Source organism: Lissotriton helveticus, chromosome 9, assembly GCF_964261635.1.
Source record: "Lissotriton helveticus chromosome 9, aLisHel1.1, whole genome shotgun sequence".
Taxonomy (NCBI): domain Eukaryota; kingdom Metazoa; phylum Chordata; class Amphibia; order Caudata; family Salamandridae; genus Lissotriton; species Lissotriton helveticus.
In genome coordinates this window covers 827,303,415-827,322,808 of record NC_136070.1, presented here as the reverse complement: position 1 = coordinate 827,322,808, position 19,394 = coordinate 827,303,415, and positions in this window count along the sequence as shown.

The following is a 19,394-nucleotide window of genomic DNA, read 5'->3' as shown; positions in this document are numbered from 1 at the left end:
ACCTATGTATCACAATACCTGTAGGGGTGTAAGAACATACACATGATGCAATGCATGACATTCATTCAGAGGTGTAAAGGCACATGACGCATAAAAACACATTCAGAGGTGCAGCACAAGAGAACACATGATGAATAAACTACCCATTCAGAGGTGTAAGAAAGTACAATTGCGCCAAACTCACGTAAGTCACCCTCTGTGACTGTCCCTAGGCCCTCTGGCCTCTCTGGGGCTAGGACGCCCTGTGTCCAACGTCAGGGGGGCCTAAACGTAGCAGTTGCCCACAAAGTGCTGGGCAACTGGTGCAGGGAAATTAGGGCAACATTGGAGCCTCTCTGGCTCAAGAACCACCACTGTGGCACTGCAGCGCCTCTCTGGGCTCTCTCACCAGTAAGGGGGGGGGCTGCTGAGCCTCTCAGGGCTCCAGCAATGAACAGGAGCAGCCTCGCTGGGCTGGGGGGATCCCTCGCTCTGGGGACCCGGATTTCAGACAAATGCTCCTCAAGAGCCTTGCAGGCTCACGGACGAAATGCCCCTCAGAGCCTCTCTGGGCTCGTAGTTAATGTACTCGCGAGCCTCTCTGGCTCGCCAAACAAGAAATGCGCCGGTCGTTGGAGCCTCTTTTAGGCTCGGGTTGGAGTCCCCCTCTTGGGGACTCGGGTCGCTCACAAGTGCCCCCTGAGCCCTCAGGCTCAAAACACAAAGGCGCGAGGTCGCGCTACAGAGAGGGGGCGGGGCGGACACCGGCAATGTGTCCCGACGCTCCCCCCTCCTCTGCAGGCACCTTCACTCACCGGGTTCGCGCTGGGCTCTCCAGCGGAGGCGGGTCTCTCCCGCTGGTCCCGGGGCTCTCCTCTCCTCTCGGGGAGCCTCGGCAGGCTCTCTCGCGGCTCGGTGGAGGAGGCGGGACTTCCGGGTTGACTCTCCCGGGCCGCGCGGTGATTGGACGGCCGTCCCTTCACTTCCGGGTCGCCGCGGGCAGCGCGGCGGCTCGCTTTAGGCAGGCAGGCGGGCTCCCAGATGATCCGAGGAGTGGGCTCCCTCGTAGATCAATAAATCGGCACAAATATGCGGCGTGGGCAGCCGCTCGAGCCGCGAAGTGCAGGGTGGGCACCTGCCTTACAGAAGCGCTCCCAGGCGCCTCGGGGTCAATATAAAGCGCTCTCAAGCGCTAGTGGGCACAAACCACAGCGCTCCCAGCGCTAGGACGAAACAAAGCGCTCCCAGGCGCTAGGAGGAATCTGCAAGCGCTTCCAAGCGCTAAGAGGCAATTCCAGCGCTCCCAGCGCTAGAGGACAGCCCAAAGTCCAGCAAAAGTCCTTTCAAGGGGCAGGGGGCAAGGCTGGGCCCAGAGCCAGCACACTGGGTCTCCAGGCAGGGAGACACCCCAAGTGGCGGTCCTCTGGCCCAGCAGCAGCAGCAACAGCCCCCTCAGGATCCTGGAAGAGAACAACTTCAGTGGGGACACAGCCCCATTTTTATACAGTGCATTCCTTTGTTCAAGGGTGTAGAGTGGGGGCGGAACCAGTCGCAGCTGGTTCTTGAGTACTCTGTTTACCTCAACCACCCTCTCTATTCACTGGCAGGGCTTGGGTCATTAGACACACACCAGGGGGGCGGAGCCAGCATTGTGTGGGGAAAACCCAGCCCATCCAGGACACAGGTACACTCCTCCCACACATTACTCATGCAGATCTCCCACTCACCACCGGGCAGACCCATCCAGACTTCCTGGAGCCTGGCATGCCAGCCAGTTCCAGCCAATCACACGCCAGCACCCTCACAGCACACGTACAGCCATGTCTAGAAATGGCGCTTCGCTACTAGACACATACATGCTGCATACACCATCTCGCAGCATTCACTCTCACGAGTTCACACATACCAGACTCAAGCCTGTACACCCCACGCATCAGGAACTACCAGGGACACATACATTCCCCATGCATTCCTATGGGCGGGCAGGCCTAGCTCAGCACATGCACTCAGAGTGCGCACGCACTTTCCACTGGGACACAGTGAAAGTGCGCACAATCCAAAAATCACCATCTCCAGGTCACCATTTCAAGCAAAAAGTCTAGGGGTGAACCTGCCCTAAGGGCCAAAGTCCAACATAACCCCCTTCCAGCCAAAACGCAGGGGAGACCAATCACCACCGTGATGGACTTCCCTGCTTGGGGCGATAGAACACGGACGCGGGCCCGCAACTGCAGGGACACCCTCCTGTTCTATGCCACGGTGAACCCATGGGATTCCTTCTAAACACACTGTCTGGACCAACTGGGCTACCCCACTGGTACTCCCAAGTTGTCCGCGGCCAGGACCAGGCCCTGGGCCACCCAGGTGCCACTGGTCCATGCCAATTCGCAGAGCGGGGGGTAGTAACCCCTGGCACATAGGAGCCATTTTCCACTCTTCCTGTCTGCAAGACAGGACTAGACTGCCACTGGTACTCCAGCCTAGGGCCTACAACCTCAGGCGGACCAGGAGTCTCGGGGAAGGCTCTCCTCCCCTACCTCTTCTCCTAGGGTTCCTCCTCCCTCTGCGAGGGGTACCCCTAGAACGCCATTCCAACCCAGGACTTATCCACTCAGGTTGCACCGGGGTCAGAGGTGGGCTCTCCCACCCTCTGCACCCCCTTCCAGAGGTCTGCCCTCTCCCACCTGGAGAAGTTCCTCTGGAAGAAGAACCGGTCAGGACACTGGTTACAGTCGTCCTACCCTTCAGGTCAGGCTGATCCTGAACCTGGCCTTCCAACCTCTGGTCTAAAACCTTCGGTGGAACAATTGCCTGGCACTCCAGGACTTCTGGGGATTCACACGCAATCCCCCTGAGGCTAACACATGGCCCATGTGTTGTGTGACTGTCTGTCTGGCGCAGATCTCCCGCTCCCTGTCCACCTGACAGTGCGCGAAGATCCCCCAGACCAGAAGTGGTGTCACCATGGTCACTACACGGGAACCTAGCCCAACTGGGTAGTCCCTGACCCACTGGTCCAGCCACTGGGGAACTCCCCCAATCACTCCTCACTCTGGACTCCTGTACCCTCCCTACCGGAGCGGTACTGCCAGACTCTAGAACCACAGGAGCTCTGTTTACAGACACTCCAGGTCCTCTACTCACTAGGAGATCCTCCTCAACTGGGTTAACAGGACAGCCTAGGTCCCCAACCTGGTGTTCCCTCAAGAAACCACCCAGGTTCTGAGACAGGGCTTCGGGCCTCTGGGGGCTCTCAGCCACCCACTGACTCCTGCTCCACTGAGCCAGGCAGTCAGCCCCTACACCCTTCTCACTAACCAGGGACCTAGCTGGGCTACACTGAGCCTCTTCCACCACGCTGGGCTGGAAGATCCCTGACCCACTACTTTTGGAGTCACTCACCAATGACTCTACAGAACCTCTGGTCCCTTCCCAGCGGTCTGCTTCCTCTGCCAGCTCACATGGTTCAGACAATCCACACCCTAACAGGTGTTGGCGCAACCCTGGTGAACAACAACTGAGCAACTGCTCTCTGAGAAACATATCGAGCAATAGGTCCCAATCACATTTCGTGGGCTCCCGTACCCAATCACACAGGGCTCTACAACAGTCATCCTCAAAGTCTTCCCAAGACTGATGAGACGGTTTCCTAAGGTTCCTAAACCTCAACCTATTCTCCTCCTCTGGGGAAACAGGAACCATACTCTGGGAACTGGGACTTTCTAGACTGAGATTTAAATAGCTGCCACCACTGGACCCAACCCTCCCTGGGGGATCCAGACACTCAACACTGCGCGCAGGGGATAGTCTACCCTCCAGAGCTACTTTGCCTCTGGTGGCGGCCCTCTCAGCCTCCTCTATCCTGTCCTGCGCTAAGACCCTCTCGGTCTCCAGCTGTTGCTTCTTAACCTCCAGCTGTTGCCTTCTAATGCCCAGCTGTGCCATAGCCTGGGCATGCTCCAACCTGAGCTTTTCTAAAGCCAGCTGGTGCTCCCTTTCTCTCCTCCTATCTTCCAGCTCCTCTGGGGACAGGAAAAGGGATGAGGCGCTGCCTCCTAAACTGGACCCAGCAAGGGACTCCCTATCTATGGGGTCCTCACTCTCTGCTGGCGTCCCTGTGCTATCATCTTCTTCCTCCTCAGACTCTTCAGGGCTCCCCTCTGACCCACCACCCTCATGGTGTGAGACCCGGGCCCTCTCCGCACTGTGCTCACGCTCCCAGTCATCCTTCTGCCATTGGATCAGGTTACCCCTAAGTTGGGACTGGGTGTCTGACTCATTCACTTCAATGTCTCTCTCTTCGCAAAACTCTCTCAGTTCATGCAAAAACAGACCCCAGACATTAAAAGCAGACTCCATCTTGGCAAGATGCTCACAGACACGTGCAACACAGGGGACTTAACAATCTGAAGTAAGAGGACACAATTCCAAAACTTCAACAATCTCCTTATCAAAGAGAACTCATACTCATGCGTCCAGGAAAACACACCATTCATCCACACACACCCTCCCCTCGGATCGGTAAGGCAGTTTCTACCACCCCTGACTTCTCAACCTGACCAAAAGCGACACAGGTACCAAACTCTGGAAGCAGGGCGGGGGACAAATGTACTGAACACAATCAAATGACACTCTTCAGGAGAAGAAACAATGGAATTTCAAAAACAATCCCCTAAAATGTGGTCATCTAAAATGCAGAGCTTTGTAGTGTGGCCAGTTACTACTGTGGTACAACGCAAACACAAATCCTTATCCCACCGCTTGCCGCCAATGTTGGAAATGGGATCCCCGGCTGGCCATGGCTTTCTCCAAAGTCAGTCAGAGACCACCACACCCAAGTCAGGGCAAGGGAGTTACACGCCAAGATAACCCCTGCTCACCCTCTAGGTAACGTGGCGCGAGCAGCAAGGCTAAACTTGGAGGCGATGTAAGTTAAGTATTTGCGCACGCACCCCAGCAACAACACCCAGGACCCACCACAAAGGAAACTCCACACAAGGTTATATAAAAATAGCCTTTGTATTACACCAAAACACATTAGATAAAACACACACTTTACAATGTGCCAGAGGCACGGGCAGAATTTACAGGGGATATGTACAAGACAGGGCCACCTGGACCACTGTCAGGAATCAGAAGTAACACTTTCAGAAATAGCACTTAGAATGTAAATCACTGTAGCACAAAATATAAAAATAGAGCACACAACCAGTAACTACTGGTAACCAGGACCTCACTAGCACCACCTGCACTAGGGAGAAAACAACCACCTATGTATCACAATACCTGTAGGGGTGTAAGAACATACACATGATGCAATGCATGACATTCATTCAGAGGTGTAAAGGCACATGACGCATAAAAACACATTCAGAGGTGCAGCACAAGAGAACACATGATGAATAAACTACCTATTCAGAGGTGTAAGAAAGTACAATTGCGCCAAACTCACGTAAGTCACCCTCTGTGACTGTCCCTAGGCCCTCTGGCCTCTCTGGGGCTAGGACGCCCTGTGTCCAACGTCAGGGGGGCCTAAACGTAGCAGTTGCCCACAAAGTGCTGGGCAACTGGTGCAGGGAAATTAGGGCAACGTTGGAGCCTCTCTGGCTCAAGAACCACCACTGTGGCACTGCAGCGCCTCTCTGGGCTCTCTCACCAGTAAGGGGGGGGGCTGCTGAGCCTCTCAGGGCTCCAGCAATGAACAGGAGCAGCCTCGCTGGGCTGGGGGGATCCCTCGCTCTGGGGACCCGGATTTCAGACAAATGCTCCTCAAGAGCCTTGCAGGCTCACGGACGAAATGCCCCTCAGAGCCTCTCTGGGCTCGTAGTTAATGTACTCGCGAGCCTCTCTGGCTCGCCAAACAAGAAATGCGCCGGTCGTTGGAGCCTCTTTTAGGCTCGGGTTGGAGTCCCCCTCTTGGGGACTCGGGTCGCTCACAAGTGCCCCCTGAGCCCTCAGGCTCAAAACACAAAGGCGCGAGGTCGCGCTACAGAGAGGGGGCGGGGCGGACACCGGCAATGTGTCCCGACGCTCCCCCCTCCTCTGCAGGCACCTTCACTCACCGGGTTCGCGCTGGGCTCTCCAGCGGAGGCGGGTCTCTCCCGCTGGTCCCGGGGCTCTCCTCTCCTCTCGGGGAGCCTCGGCAGGCTCTCTCGCGGCTCGGTGGAGGAGGCGGGACTTCCGGGTTGACTCTCCCGGGCCGCGCGGTGATTGGACGGCCGTCCCTTCACTTCCGGGTCGCCGCGGGCAGCGCGGCGGCTCGCTTTAGGCAGGCAGGCGGGCTCCCAGATGATCCGAGGAGTGGGCTCCCTCGTAGATCAATAAATCGGCACAAATATGCGGCGTGGGCAGCCGCTCGAGCCGCGAAGTGCAGGGTGGGCACCTGCCTTACAGAAGCGCTCCCAGGCGCCTCGGGGTCAATATAAAGCGCTCTCAAGCGCTAGTGGGCACAAACCACAGCGCTCCCAGCGCTAGGACGAAACAAAGCGCTCCCAGGCGCTAGGAGGAATCTGCAAGCGCTTCCAAGCGCTAAGAGGCAATTCCAGCGCTCCCAGCGCTAGAGGACAGCCCAAAGTCCAGCAAAAGTCCTTTCAAGGGGCAGGGGGCAAGGCTGGGCCCAGAGCCAGCACACTGGGTCTCCAGGCAGGGAGACACCCCAAGTGGCGGTCCTCTGGCCCAGCAGCAGCAGCAACAGCCCCCTCAGGATCCTGGAAGAGAACAACTTCAGTGGGGACACAGCCCCATTTTTATACAGTGCATTCCTTTGTTCAAGGGTGTAGAGTGGGGGCGGAACCAGTCGCAGCTGGTTCTTGAGTACTCTGTTTACCTCAACCACCCTCTCTATTCACTGGCAGGGCTTGGGTCATTAGACACACCACAGGGGGGCGGAGCCAGCATTGTGTGGGGAAAACCCAGCCCATCCAGGACACAGGTACACTCCTCCCACACATTACTCATGCAGATCTCCCACTCACCACCGGGCAGACCCATCCAGACTTCCTGGAGCCTGGCATGCCAGCCAGTTCCAGCCAATCACACGCCAGCACCCTCACAGCACACGTACAGCCATGTCTAGAAATGGCGCTTCGCTACTAGACACATACATGCTGCATACACCATCTCGCAGCATTCACTCTCACGAGTTCACACATACCAGACTCAAGCCTGTACACCCCACGCATCAGGAACTACCAGGGACACATACATTCCCCATGCATTCCTATGGGCGGGCAGGCCTAGCTCAGCACATGCACTCAGAGTGCGCACGCACTTTCCACTGGGACACAGTGAAAGTGCGCACAATCCAAAAATCACCATCTCCAGGTCACCATTTCAAGCAAAAAGTCTAGGGGTGAACCTGCCCTAAGGGCCAAAGTCCAACAAGTATATTTGAAAATTTCAAAATGCATTTATGTATTTTGGGGTGGTAAGGTATACACACTACTCTATAGTATGTTGTACTATGTTATACTATGCCTAGATTAGTAAATGTGTCCATAGTTAGCGTGGAGTGGGTGTCATGTATTCCTATAGGTTCTGAATCGATCCCCCTATTCCTGACCCTATTCTAGTTAAACAAACCAACAAGTTAACTAGCAGTCAGCCCATGAGACAGAAAACCCCCATGATGCAGATACCGTTATCTGACGCAGTCTCACTACGGCACAGGAACGTGTTATCTGATTAGGTCATAACACTTGCGATCTAATTAGACAAGCGATATTCCTCCAGCCCCTGATAAGGCATACGGAGTTCTCATAACAAATCAAACCTATGACAACCTGGGCAAAACCCTGCGGCCATTGTTTTGATTTCACCGAGAACTTTAGTAAAAGAATGTGCTAACGAGCAAGTCGTATGACATCTTTATTGACGTATCTATGTCCATCCTTACGTCAATCTCGGCACCTTAAAGGTATAAATATTACCGATCTTGCCATATGCAAACACACGCGTGGTGACGAGACGGAGCAGCCATACTTGCCGAAGCGAAGAGCAGAGCAGACCCCGCTGGCGCAGCCCCGCCTTTCTGACGCGCTGAGAGACGCGCTGCTTTCTCCTGCCGAGAATCCAGCACCGGCGTTTCCGGGTAGCCCTCGCAGGCAGCCTGGAATATCGAGACCAGAGAGAGAGATACCATTCCTCATTCATCCTAAATTCCAGGTACAGAACTGAATAACCCCTCACAGAGAATTCTTTAGTTATTCACTTGGCAAAAACAAACTTAACTTAAACTGTAACTATCTATTCCCGCCCACGTATTAGACTTAGGTCAGGTACACGGGGTAGGCGTATCTAGAAACACCAGTTGAGTACGTTTAGTCAGGAGTGAGGAGTGAGGAGTGAGTGCAGAGTAGTGAGTAGTGAGTGCAGAGTAAGGAGTAGTGAGTAGTGAGTGCAGAGTAGTGAGTAGTGAGTGCAGAGCAGTGAGTGCAGAGTAGTGATTAGTGAGTGCAGAGTAGTGAGGGCAGAGTAGTGAGTGCAGAGTAGTGAGTAGTAAGTGCAGCGTAGTGAGTAGTGAGTGCAGAGTAGTGAGTAGTGAGTAGTGAGTGCAAGGTAGTGAGTAGTGAGTGCAGAGTGGTGAGTGCAGAGTGGTGAGTAGTGAGTAGTGAGTGCAGAGTAGTGAGTGCAGAGTAGTGAGCGCAGAGTAGTGAGTAGTGAGTGCAGAGTAGTGAGTAGTGAGTGCAGAGTAGTGAGTAGTGAATAGTGAGTGCTGAGTAGTGAGTGCAGAGTAGTGAGTGCAGAGTAGTGAGTAGTGAGTAGTGAGTGCAGAGTGGTAAGTGCAGAATGGTGAGTGCAGAGTGTGAGTGCAGAGTGGTGAGTAGTGAGTGGTGAGTGCAGAGTGGTGATTGCAGAGTGGTGAGTGCAGGGTGGTGAGTGCAGAGTAGTGAGTGCAGAGTAGTGAGTAGTGAGTAGTGAGTGGTGAGTGCAGAGTGGTGAGTGCAGAGTGGTGAGTAGTGAGTAGTGAGTGCAGAGTAGTGAGTGCAGGGTAGTGAGTAGTGAATGCAGAGTAGTGAGTAGTGAGTAGTGAGTGGTGAGTGCAGAGTAGTGAGGGCAGAGTAGTGAGTAGTGAGTGGTGAGTGCAGAGTGGTGAGTAGTGAGTAGTGAGTAGTGAGTGCAGAGTAGTGAGTGCAGAGTAGTGAGTAGTGAGTGCAGAGTAGTGAGTAGTGAGTAGTGAGTAGTGAGTAGTGAGTGCAGAGTAATGAGTGCAGAGTGGTGAGTGCAGAGTGGTGAGTGCAGAGTGGTGAGTGCAGAGTAGTGAGTAGTGAGTGCAGAGTAGTGAGTAGTGACTGCAGAGTAGTGAGTAGTGACTGTAGAGTAGTGAGTGCAGAGTAGTGAGTAGTGAGTGCAGAGTAGTGAGTGCAGAGCAGTGAGTGCAGAGTAGTGAGTAGTGAGTGCAGAGTAGTGAGTGCAGAGTAGTGAGTGCAGAGTAATGAGTGCAGAGTAGTGAGTGCAGAGTAGTGAGTAGTGAGTGCAGAGTAGTGAGTGCAGAGTAGTGAGTAGTGAGTGCAGAGTAGTGAGTACAGAGTAGTGAGTAGTGAGTGCAGACTAGTGAGTGCAGAGTAGTGAGTGCAGAGTAGTGAGCAGTGAGTAGTTTGTAGTGAGTGCAGAGTAGTGAGTGCAGAGTAGTGAGTGCAGAGTAGTGAGTAGTGAGTGCAGAGTAGTGAGTAGTGAGTGCAGAGTAGTGAGCAGTGAGTAGTTTGTAGTGAGTGCAGAGTAGTGGGGGCAGAGTAGTGAGTGCAGAGTAGTGAGTAGTGAGTGCAGAGTAGTGAGTAGTGAGTGCAGAGTAGTGAGTAGTGAGTGCAGGGTAGTGAGTAGTGAGTGCAGAGTGGTGAGTGCAGAGTGGTGAGTAGTGAGTAGTGAGTGCAGAGTAGTGAGTGCAGAGTAGTGAGCGCAGAGTAGTGAGTAGTGAGTGCAGAGTAGTGAGTAGTGAGTAGTGAGTGCAGAGTAGTGAGTAGTGAGTGCAGAGTAGTGAGTAGTGAGTGCTGAGTAGTGAGTGCAGAGTAGTGAGTGCAGAGTAGTGAGTGGTGAGTGCAGAGTGGTAAGTGCAGAGTGGTGAGTGCAGAGTGTGAGTGCAGAGTGGTGAGTAGTGAGTGGTGAGTGCAGAGTGGCGATTGCAGAGTGGTGAGTGCAGGGTGGTGAATGCAGAGTAGTGAGTGCAGAGTAGTGAGTAGTGAGTGGTGAGTGCAGAGTGGTGAGTGCAGAGTGGTGAGTGCAGAGTAGTGAGTAGTGAGTGCAGAGTAGTGAGTAGTGAGTAGTGAGTGCAGAGTAGTGAGTGCAGAGTAGTGAGTGCAGAGTAGTGAGTAGTGAGTTGTGAGTGCAGAGTGGTGAGTGCAGAGTGGTGAGTAGTGAGTGCAGAGTAGTGTTAGACGGGGACCTGGAGGGTCGGCCGAGCACAGTGATCGCACAGACAGGTAACTTCCCCCCCACAGATGGACACCACACAAAGCTTATGGTAACACCTTTTATAGGCACTTCGGGTAGTAGAGTGGTACGATACAGGGCGATCAGGACACGATGATCCTCTCAATTCTAGTCTCTAGTAAGGGAAGGGGGTAGCGGGACAGTCTTGGTACCCACGGGTACGGGTGTGTAACGGTGATAGCTCACAATCCTCGAGCTCGGTGTTCGGATGGGTCAGACCGCGGCAGCGCCGGCAGGTCCCGAAGAGGTCGTAGGTGGCACGGGCCGCGGCAGCGCCAGCAGGTCCCAACGAGGATGAAGGTTACAACGGGCCGCGGCAGCGCCAGCAGGTCCCACGAGAATGCAGGTTGCAACGGGCCGCGGCAGCGCCAGCAGGTCCCACGAGGATGAAGGTTACAACGGGCCGCGGCAGCGCCAGCAGGTCCCACGAGAATGCAGGTTGCAGAGGGCCGCGGCAGCGCCAGCAGGTCCCACGAAGATGAAGGTTGCAGAGGGCCGCGGCAGCGCCAGCAGGCAGGACAATAGTTCACAAGGCAGGGCTGTGGCAGCGCCAACAGTCCGTCAAGGATGAGTTCGTCGCGGTGTCTCTCGACTCCAGGATACAACTGCCTTCCTGTCCTGGGGCTGCCTCAGTTATAGGTCTGGCGCCCTTTGATGTCCGGACCCTCGCTCTTGGAGGTCGGGAGGTCTGGGATGAGGGAGTCCAGACACCCAGCAGGGGGGTGGAGCCAGCGCCCGAGGAGGCTGGGGGTGCTCGGCACCTGGCGGGGGAGAGCCGTCGACACTTCGTACTCCCATTGACCTGCCAAGTGGGCCGTTCACCTCCTGGGTGGAGGGTGGTGCCGGGATGTCGGGGCCTGGCCAGGCCCAGGGTTGGGGTCGGGCTGAGGCCGCGCGGTCGCGTGGTGCCGTGTCCAATGGCGGCTGGGCCGGGCAATGGTGCTGACGGTGGCCCGGGCCCTGTCCTGCGGGGAGGGAGCGAGCCCTTCATGTGGCCTGTCCAACATGCGTCCCCCCCAGCTGAAGGCGGGGAGAGTCACCCATCTTCTTGGGGACTCTCCTCGTCGAGGCGGAAAAAGCGGGACAGGCCATCCGTGTTGGCGTGGTCTTGGCCGGGTCGATGTTCCACAGTGAAGTCCATCCCCTGCAGGGAGATGGACCAACGTAGTAGTTTCGGGTTTTCCCCCCGCATCTGCATGAGCCATTGCAGGGGTCGATGATCGGTCTGGACCCGGAAGTGGGTGCCGAAGAGATAAGGCCGGAGCTTTTTGAGGGCCCACACCACGGCGAAGGCCTCCCTCTCGATGGTGCTCCAGCGTCGTTCTCGGGCCAGGAGCCGTCTGCTGATGAAAGCCACTGGCTGGTCAAGTCCTTCGGGGTTCAGCTGGGAAAGGACTGCCCCAACGCCATGGTCGGAGGCATCTGTTTGGACGATAAATTCCCGACTGTAGTCGGGGGCCTGGAGCACCGGGGCGGAGCACATGGCGGCCTTCAGCTTCTCGAAGGCCGCTTGACAGTCTGGGGTCCAGTTGACCTTCTTTGGTTGGTTTTTGGAGGTGAGTTCCGTGAGGGGCCCTACGATGCTGCCATAGTCCCTCACGAACCGTCGGTAGTAGCCCGTGAGTCCCAAGAAGGCGCGGACCTCGGTCTGGGTGATGGGGGACTGCCACGACTGGATGGCCGCGATCTTGAGTTGCAGAGGGGCCACCAGACCGCTTCCCACCTGGTGCCCGAGATAGGTCACGGACCCCTGGCCAATTTGGCATTTGCTGGCCTTGATCGTGAGGCCAGCTCGTTGGAGGGCCTGTAGCACCTCTCGGAGGTGGTGGAGGTGGTCGGACCAGTGGTGGCTGTACACAGCGATATCGTCCAGGTAGGCGGCGCTGAATCCTTCGAGTCCTGCCAGGACCTGGTTTACTAGCCGCTGAAAGGTTGCTGGGGCATTCTTCATGCCGAATGGCATGACCTTGAAGTGATAGTGGCCAACCGGGGTAGAGAATGCAGATCGTTCTTGGGCCCGGGGTGTGAGACCGATCTGCCAGTAGCCCGCTGTCAGGTCGAAGATGCTGAGGTAGCGGGCAGCTCCCATGCGGTCGATTAGTTCATCTGCTCGGGGGATGGGGTGTGCGTCTGTTCTGGTGACCGCATTCAAGCCCCGGTAGTCGACGCAGAACCGGAGCTCCGGCGTGGCGCCGGAGGCGGCCGCTTTGGGGACCAGTACCACTGGGCTGGCCCAGGGGCTGTCTGAGGGCTCGATGATCCCGAGGGTGAGCATCTTGGCCACCTCCTCTTGGATGCAGGCCCGTACCCGATCTGGTACGCGGTAGGCCCGATGGCGGATAGGGGGACTGTCTCCCGTGTCCACGTCGTGTAAGCACCAGGGGGTGACCCCTGGGGTGAGGGAGAACAGGGTGGAGAACTGTAGCAGGAGGACTCGGCAGCCTTGGCGCTGTTCCAGGGTGAGGGCCTCCGAGAGTTGGACCCCGTCCACGGAGCCGTCCTTCTCCCGTGACCGTAGGAGGTCAGGGAGGGGTTCGGAGTCCTCCTCGGTTCCATTGTCGGTTGCCATCAGGAGGCTGAGTTCGGAGCGTACAAAGTGGGGTTTCAGTCTATTAGCGTGGAGGACCCGGAGAGGGTTTCGGGAAGATTCCATATCGATGAGATAGGTGACAGGGCTCTTGCGCTCAATTACTTTGAAGGGCCCCGTCCATTTGTCTTGCAGGGCGCATGGTTCGGTGGGAGACATTACCCACACTTGTTGACCGGGTTCAAATTCGATGGAGGATGCATTTCTATCGTACCACCTTTTCATGTCCTCCTGACTGGCCTCCAGGTTTGCTTTTGCCATCTCTCTGAACCTTCCGGTCTGGTTGCGGAGGGTTAGGAGGTACTTGAAAACATCTGGAGGGTTCTTTAGAGGGGGCATTTCCCAGCCTTCTTTGACTAGGCTGAGCGGGCCTCGCACCGGGTGTCCATACAAGAGTTCGAAAGGGCTGAAGCCGAGGGACTTCTGGGGGACTTCTCGGTAGGCAAAGAGAAGGCACGGTAGTAGCACATCCCACTGGCGACGGAGGGGCTCTTCCAACCCCCCAATCATCCCTTTGAGCGTGCGGTTGAACCGCTCAACCAGTCCGTTCCCTTGAGGGTGATAGGGGGTCGTGAATCGGTAGGTGACCCCACACTGTTGCCAGAGGGACTTCATGTATTTTGAGATAAAGTTCGTACCCCTGTCGCTGACGACTTCTCGGGGGAAGCCCACTCGAGAGAAGATCCCCATCAAGGCTCGACCCACTACTGGGGCTGTTATCGTACGAAGGGGGACCGCCTCAGGATAGCGGGTAGCGTGATCCACCAGGACCAGGATGAAGCGATGTCCCTGTGCTGTTCGGGGGTCCAGGGGCCCCACAATGTCTATTCCCACCCTTTCGAACGGGGTGGTCACCACGGGGAATGGTTGTAGGGGTGCCTTGAGTTTGCGGCCGCTCTTCCCACTGGCCTGGCAGGTCGGGCAGGACCGGCAATGGTTGGATACGTCGTTCCTCATTTTGGGCCAAAAAAAGTGAGTCACCAGGCGGTGGTAGGTCTTGTCTTGGCCCAGGTGCCCGGCCAGGGGGACATCGTGGGCTAGGTTCAACAGGAAGTCTCTGAAGTGGAGGGGCACCACCAGCACTCGCCCGGCCCCCAGTTCTGCGATTTTCTGTTCGCTGTACAAGAGATCATTGTCCCAATAAACCCAGTGGGCCCCGGAGGTGTCTCCTTGGCTCTGGGCGAGCGCTTGCTGTCGCAATCCCTCGAGGGAGGGGCAGGTCTTTTGCTCCTGCCGGAATTGTTCCTGGGTGGGTCCCCCTTCTTGACGCCACTGAGCCAGGTCGGGAAGCTCGGGGGGCTGTGTGGACCCCTCTGGGGTGGGGTCCGGGTGGTCGGTCTGGAGGAAGTCTTCTTCTGGAGTGATCGAGGGCGGAGGCGCTGCCCATTCTGGTTCTTCTGGTCTAGGGATGGTGCGGGTGGCCATGGACCGGGTTGTTACGCATGCCCAGTCCGGGAGACCCAACATCCCCAGATGCTCTCTTCTTTCCACAGCGGCCCACGGGGAGCTCTCGAGATCGTTCCCCAGGAGGCAGTCTACGGGGGCATCGTCACGGACAGTTACTTTCAGCATGCCGGACACTCCTCCCCATTCGAAGGGGACGCAGGCCATCCGACACAGGCTCTCCGAGTTGTCTGCCGATCGGACGGGGCAAAGTACGTTTGGTAGGATTTGTTCTGGGGTCACCAGGTGACAGCGGACGGCCGTCACACTGGCCCCGGTGTCACGCAGGGCCTCGGCCTTGCGCCCATTGATGCTCACCCATTGGCTGTACTTCCGAGTGTTGGCGGGCAGGGGAGTCCGCGGGACCATGTCTCTTCCTCCCAGGCATGCCAGGGTCATGGCGGCGGGTTCCCACTCGAACTGCTCCGACTCATAGGTCTCCGTGTCTTCGGAGATTTGTTCTTCTCCCAGGGCGGCGGCCGCCATCTGGCGGGGCCCGGGGACCTGGTTCTTCGGGCAGGTCGGGTCACTGGCATAGTGGCCGACTCGCTGGCATCGATGACACGTCACGTTAGCTCGGAACCCCGGGCGCATCGGGGGGTTTCCCCGGCCTGCTGGAGCCGGGGTGGCGTTAGTGGGTGCGGCCGGGGCGGCGTCTCTGCCCCGGCCCGGGCCTCCTCCTCCTCCTCGGGGACGATGGTGACCTTGGTTGGTTCTGTTCTGCTCATTCGGCCCACTCCGGGCCACTCGGGTGCTCTCCCACCGGTCAGCCTCGGTGGCGAGCTGCCGGGGTTCAGTCAATTTACTGTCGAGGAGGTGCTGCCTGAGCTCGACAAAGCAGTTGTTGGAGAGGTGCTCCCATACAATGAGATTGAAGAGTTGTTCGTAAGTGGTTACGTTGTTACCCTTGATCCACCCCTCGAAGGCTCGGCTGAAATAGTTCACGTATTCCAACCACGTCGTACCTGGGATCCGGGTGCAGTTGCGGAACCTCTGGCGGTACATTTCGGGTGTAAGTCCATATCGACTGAGGAGGGCGGCCTTCATATGGTCATAGGACGTCATTTGATGGTCCGGAAGCTGCAGCAGGGCATCACGACCCTCGTTGACGAATCTCCCCCATAGACCGGCTCCCCAGTCACTTCGAGCGACCCGGTGGGCGGTCATGGCAATCTCATAGGCTTTGAACCACTGCTGTATGTCGTCGTTCCGGTGATATTCTCGGACCACATCCTTGGGGATGTGGACCTTCTGCTCGGTAGGACCCGGGGAGTGCGGTTGCTCGGGCACCCCTAGGTTTTTGTTCAGTTTGCGTATTTCTATCTCCGCTAGTTTGCACTCGTGCTCGTATGCCAGTCTTTTTTCTTCGAGGTCTCTCTGTCTCTGTTTTTCCTCTCGCTCTTCTCTGAGCCGTAAGTGTTCTAAGTTTATTTTTTGTTCCGCCAGTTTCAATTCTCCGTCTAATCTGAGTCGTGCCAAGTCTAACTCGTGTAATCTATTTTTTTCCCGCTCCTGGATCTCTTCATGGGAGGGGCCTGGTCTCCGTTCCTCCGTCCGGGTGGTGTTGACTTACGGGGCTGCGGGGTCCCGGGGGGTTGCGGTATTTGTCTCTGTCCAGGCCTCTAGGGCGTTTTTGAAGTCTTCTTTTGTGCTTAGCCCGGTGGTAGCAATGCCTAAGTCCATGCAAAATTGTTTGAGCTCTCGGTGGTTGTATTCTTCCAGCTTTTCCATCTGGAACTTCTCCGCCGATCCGCTCTCTTTGTTCGTCATTGTGGTTTTAGTCGTAGGGTGAGTTACTGTCTGTACGGTACGCGTTGGTTCGGATCGCGCCGCTAGCCACCAATGTTAGACGGGGACCTGGAGGGTCGGCCGAGCACAGTGATCGCACAGACAGGTAACTTCCCCCCCACAGATGGACACCACACAAAGCTTATGGTAACACCTTTTATAGGCACTTCGGGTAGTAGAGTGGTACGATACAGGGCGATCAGGACACGATGATCCTCTCAATTCTAGTCTCTAGTAAGGGAAGGGGGTAGCGGGACAGTCTTGGTACCCACGGGTACGGGTGTGTAACGGTGATAGCTCACAATCCTCGAGCTCGGTGTTCGGATGGGTCAGACCGCGGCAGCGCCGGCAGGTCCCGAAGAGGTCGTAGGTGGCACGGGCCGCGGCAGCGCCAGCAGGTCCCAACGAGGATGAAGGTTACAACGGGCCGCGGCAGCGCCAGCAGGTCCCACGAGAATGCAGGTTGCAACGGGCCGCGGCAGCGCCAGCAGGTCCCACGAGGATGAAGGTTACAACGGGCCGCGGCAGCGCCAGCAGGTCCCACGAGAATGCAGGTTGCAGAGGGCCGCGGCAGCGCCAGCAGGTCCCACGAAGATGAAGGTTGCAGAGGGCCGCGGCAGCGCCAGCAGGCAGGACAATAGTTCACAAGGCAGGGCTGTGGCAGCGCCAACAGTCCGTCAAGGATGAGTTCGTCGCGGTGTCTCTCGACTCCAGGATACAACTGCCTTCCTGTCCTGGGGCTGCCTCAGTTATAGGTCTGGCGCCCTTTGATGTCCGGACCCTCGCTCTTGGAGGTCGGGAGGTCTGGGATGAGGGAGTCCAGACACCCAGCAGGGGGGTGGAGCCAGCGCCCGAGGAGGCTGGGGGTGCTCGGCACCTGGCGGGGGAGAGCCGTCGACACTTCGTACTCCCATTGACCTGCCAAGTGGGCCGTTCACCTCCTGGGTGGAGGGTGGTGCCGGGATGTCGGGGCCTGGCCAGGCCCAGGGTTGGGGTCGGGCTGAGGCCGCGCGGCCGCGTGGTGCCGTGTCCAAGATGGCGGCTGGGCCGGGCAATGGTGCTGACGGTGGCCCGGGCCCTGTCCTGCGGGGAGGGAGCGAGCCCTTCATGTGGCCTGTCCAACAAGTAGTGAGTGCAGAGTAGTGAGTAGTGAGTGCAGAGTAGTGAGTAGTGAGTAGTGAGTAGTGAGTGCAGAGTAATGAGTGCAGAGTGGTGAGTGCAGAGTAGTGAGTAGTGAGTGCAGAGTAGTGAGTAGTGAGTGCAGAGTAGTGAGTGCAGAGTAGTGAGTAGTGAGTGCAGAGTAGTGAGTGCAGAGCAGTGAGTGCAAAGTAGTGAGTAGTGAGTGCAGAGTAGTGAGTGCAGAGTAGTGAGTGCAGAGTAATAAGTGCAGAGTAGTGAGTGCAGAGTAGTGAGTAGTGAGTGCAGAGTAGTGAGTGCAGAGTAGTGAGTGCAGAGCAGTGAGTAGTGAGTGCAGAGTAGTGAGTACGGAGTAGTGAGTAGTGAGTGCAGACTAGTGAGTGCAGAGTAGTGAGTGCAGAGTAGTGAGCAGTGAGTAGTTTGTAGTGAGTGCAGAGTAGTGAGTGCAGAGTAGTGAGTAGTGAGTGCAGAGTAGTGAGTGCAGAGCAGTGAGTAGTGAGTGCAGAGTAGTGAGTAGTGAGTGCAGAGTAGTGAGTAGTGAGTGCAGAGAAGTGAGTAGTGAGTGCAGAGTAGTGAGTGCAGAGTAGTGAGTGCAGAGTAGTGAGTAGTGAGTGCAGAGTAGTGAGTGCAAAGTAGTGAGTAGTGAGTGCAGAGTAGTGAGTGCAGAGTAGTGAGTAGTGAGTGCAGAGTAGTGAGTGCAGAGTAGTGAGTGCAGAGTAGTGAGTAGTGAGTACAGAGTAGTGAGTAGTGAGTAATGAGTAGTGAGTGCAGAGTAGTGAGTGCGGATTAGTGAGTGCAGAGTAGTGAGTGCAGAGTAGTGAGTAGTGAGTGCAGAGTAGTGCGTAGTGAGTAGTGAGTAGTGAGTGCAGAGTAGTGAGTGCAGAGTAGTGAGTGCAGAGTAGTGAGTGCAGAGTAGTAAGTGCAGTGAGTGCAGAGTAGTGAGTGCAGAGTAGTGAGTAGTGAGTGCAGAGTAGTGAGTAGCGAGGGCAGAGTAGTGAGTAGTGAGGACAGAGTAGTGAGTGCAGAGTAGTGAGTGCAGAGTAGTGAGTGCAGAGTAGTGAGTAGTGAGGGCAGAGTAGTGAGTAGTGAGGGCAGAGTAGTGAGTAGTGAGTAGTGAGTGCAGAGTAGTGAGTAGGGAGTGCAGAGTAGTGAGTAGTGAGTAGTGAGTGCAGAGTAGTGAGTGCAGAGTAGTGAGTGCAGAGTAGTGAGTGCAGAGTAGTGAGTAGTGAGTGCAGAGTAGTGAGTAGTGAGTGCAGAGTAGTGAGTGCCGAGTAGTGAGTGCCGAGTAGTGAGTGCCAAGTAGTGAGTAGTGAGTGCAGAGTAGTGAGTAGTGAGTGCAGAGTAGTGAGTGCAGAGTAGTGAGTGCATAGTAGTGAGTAGTGAGTGCAGAGTAGTGAGTGCAGAGTAGTGAGTAGTGAGTGGTGAGTAGTGAGTGCAGAGTAGTGAGTGCAGAGTAGTGAGTGCAGAGTAGTGAGTGCAGAGTAGTGAGTAGTGAGTGCAGAGTAGTGAGTAGTAAGTGCAGAGTAGTGAGTAGTGAGTAGTGAGTGCAGAGTAGTGAGTGCAGAGTAGTGAGTGCAGAGTAGTGAGTAGTGAGTACAGAGTAGTGCATATTAGTGAGTGCAGATTAGTGAGTGCAGAGTAGTGAGTAGTGAGTGCAGAGTAGTGAGTGCAGAGTAGTGAGTAGTGAGTGCAGAGTAGTGAGTGCAGAGTAGTGAGTGCAGAGTAGTGAGTGCAGAGTAGTGAGTAGTGAGTGCAGAGTAGTGAGTAGTAAGTGCAGAGTAGTGAGTAGTGAGTAGTGAGTGCAGAGTAGTGAGTGCAGAGTAGTGAGTGCAGAGTAGTGAGTAGTGAGTACAGAGTAGTGAGTAGTGAGTTGTGAGTGCAGAGTAGTGAGTGCAGAGTAGTGAGTAGTGAGGGCAGAGTAGTGAGTAGTGAGGGCAGAGTAGTGAGTAGTGAGTAGTGAGTGCAGAGTAGTGAGTTGGGAGTGCAGAGTAGTGAGTAGTGAGTAGTGAGTGCAGAGTAGTGAGTGCAGAGTAGT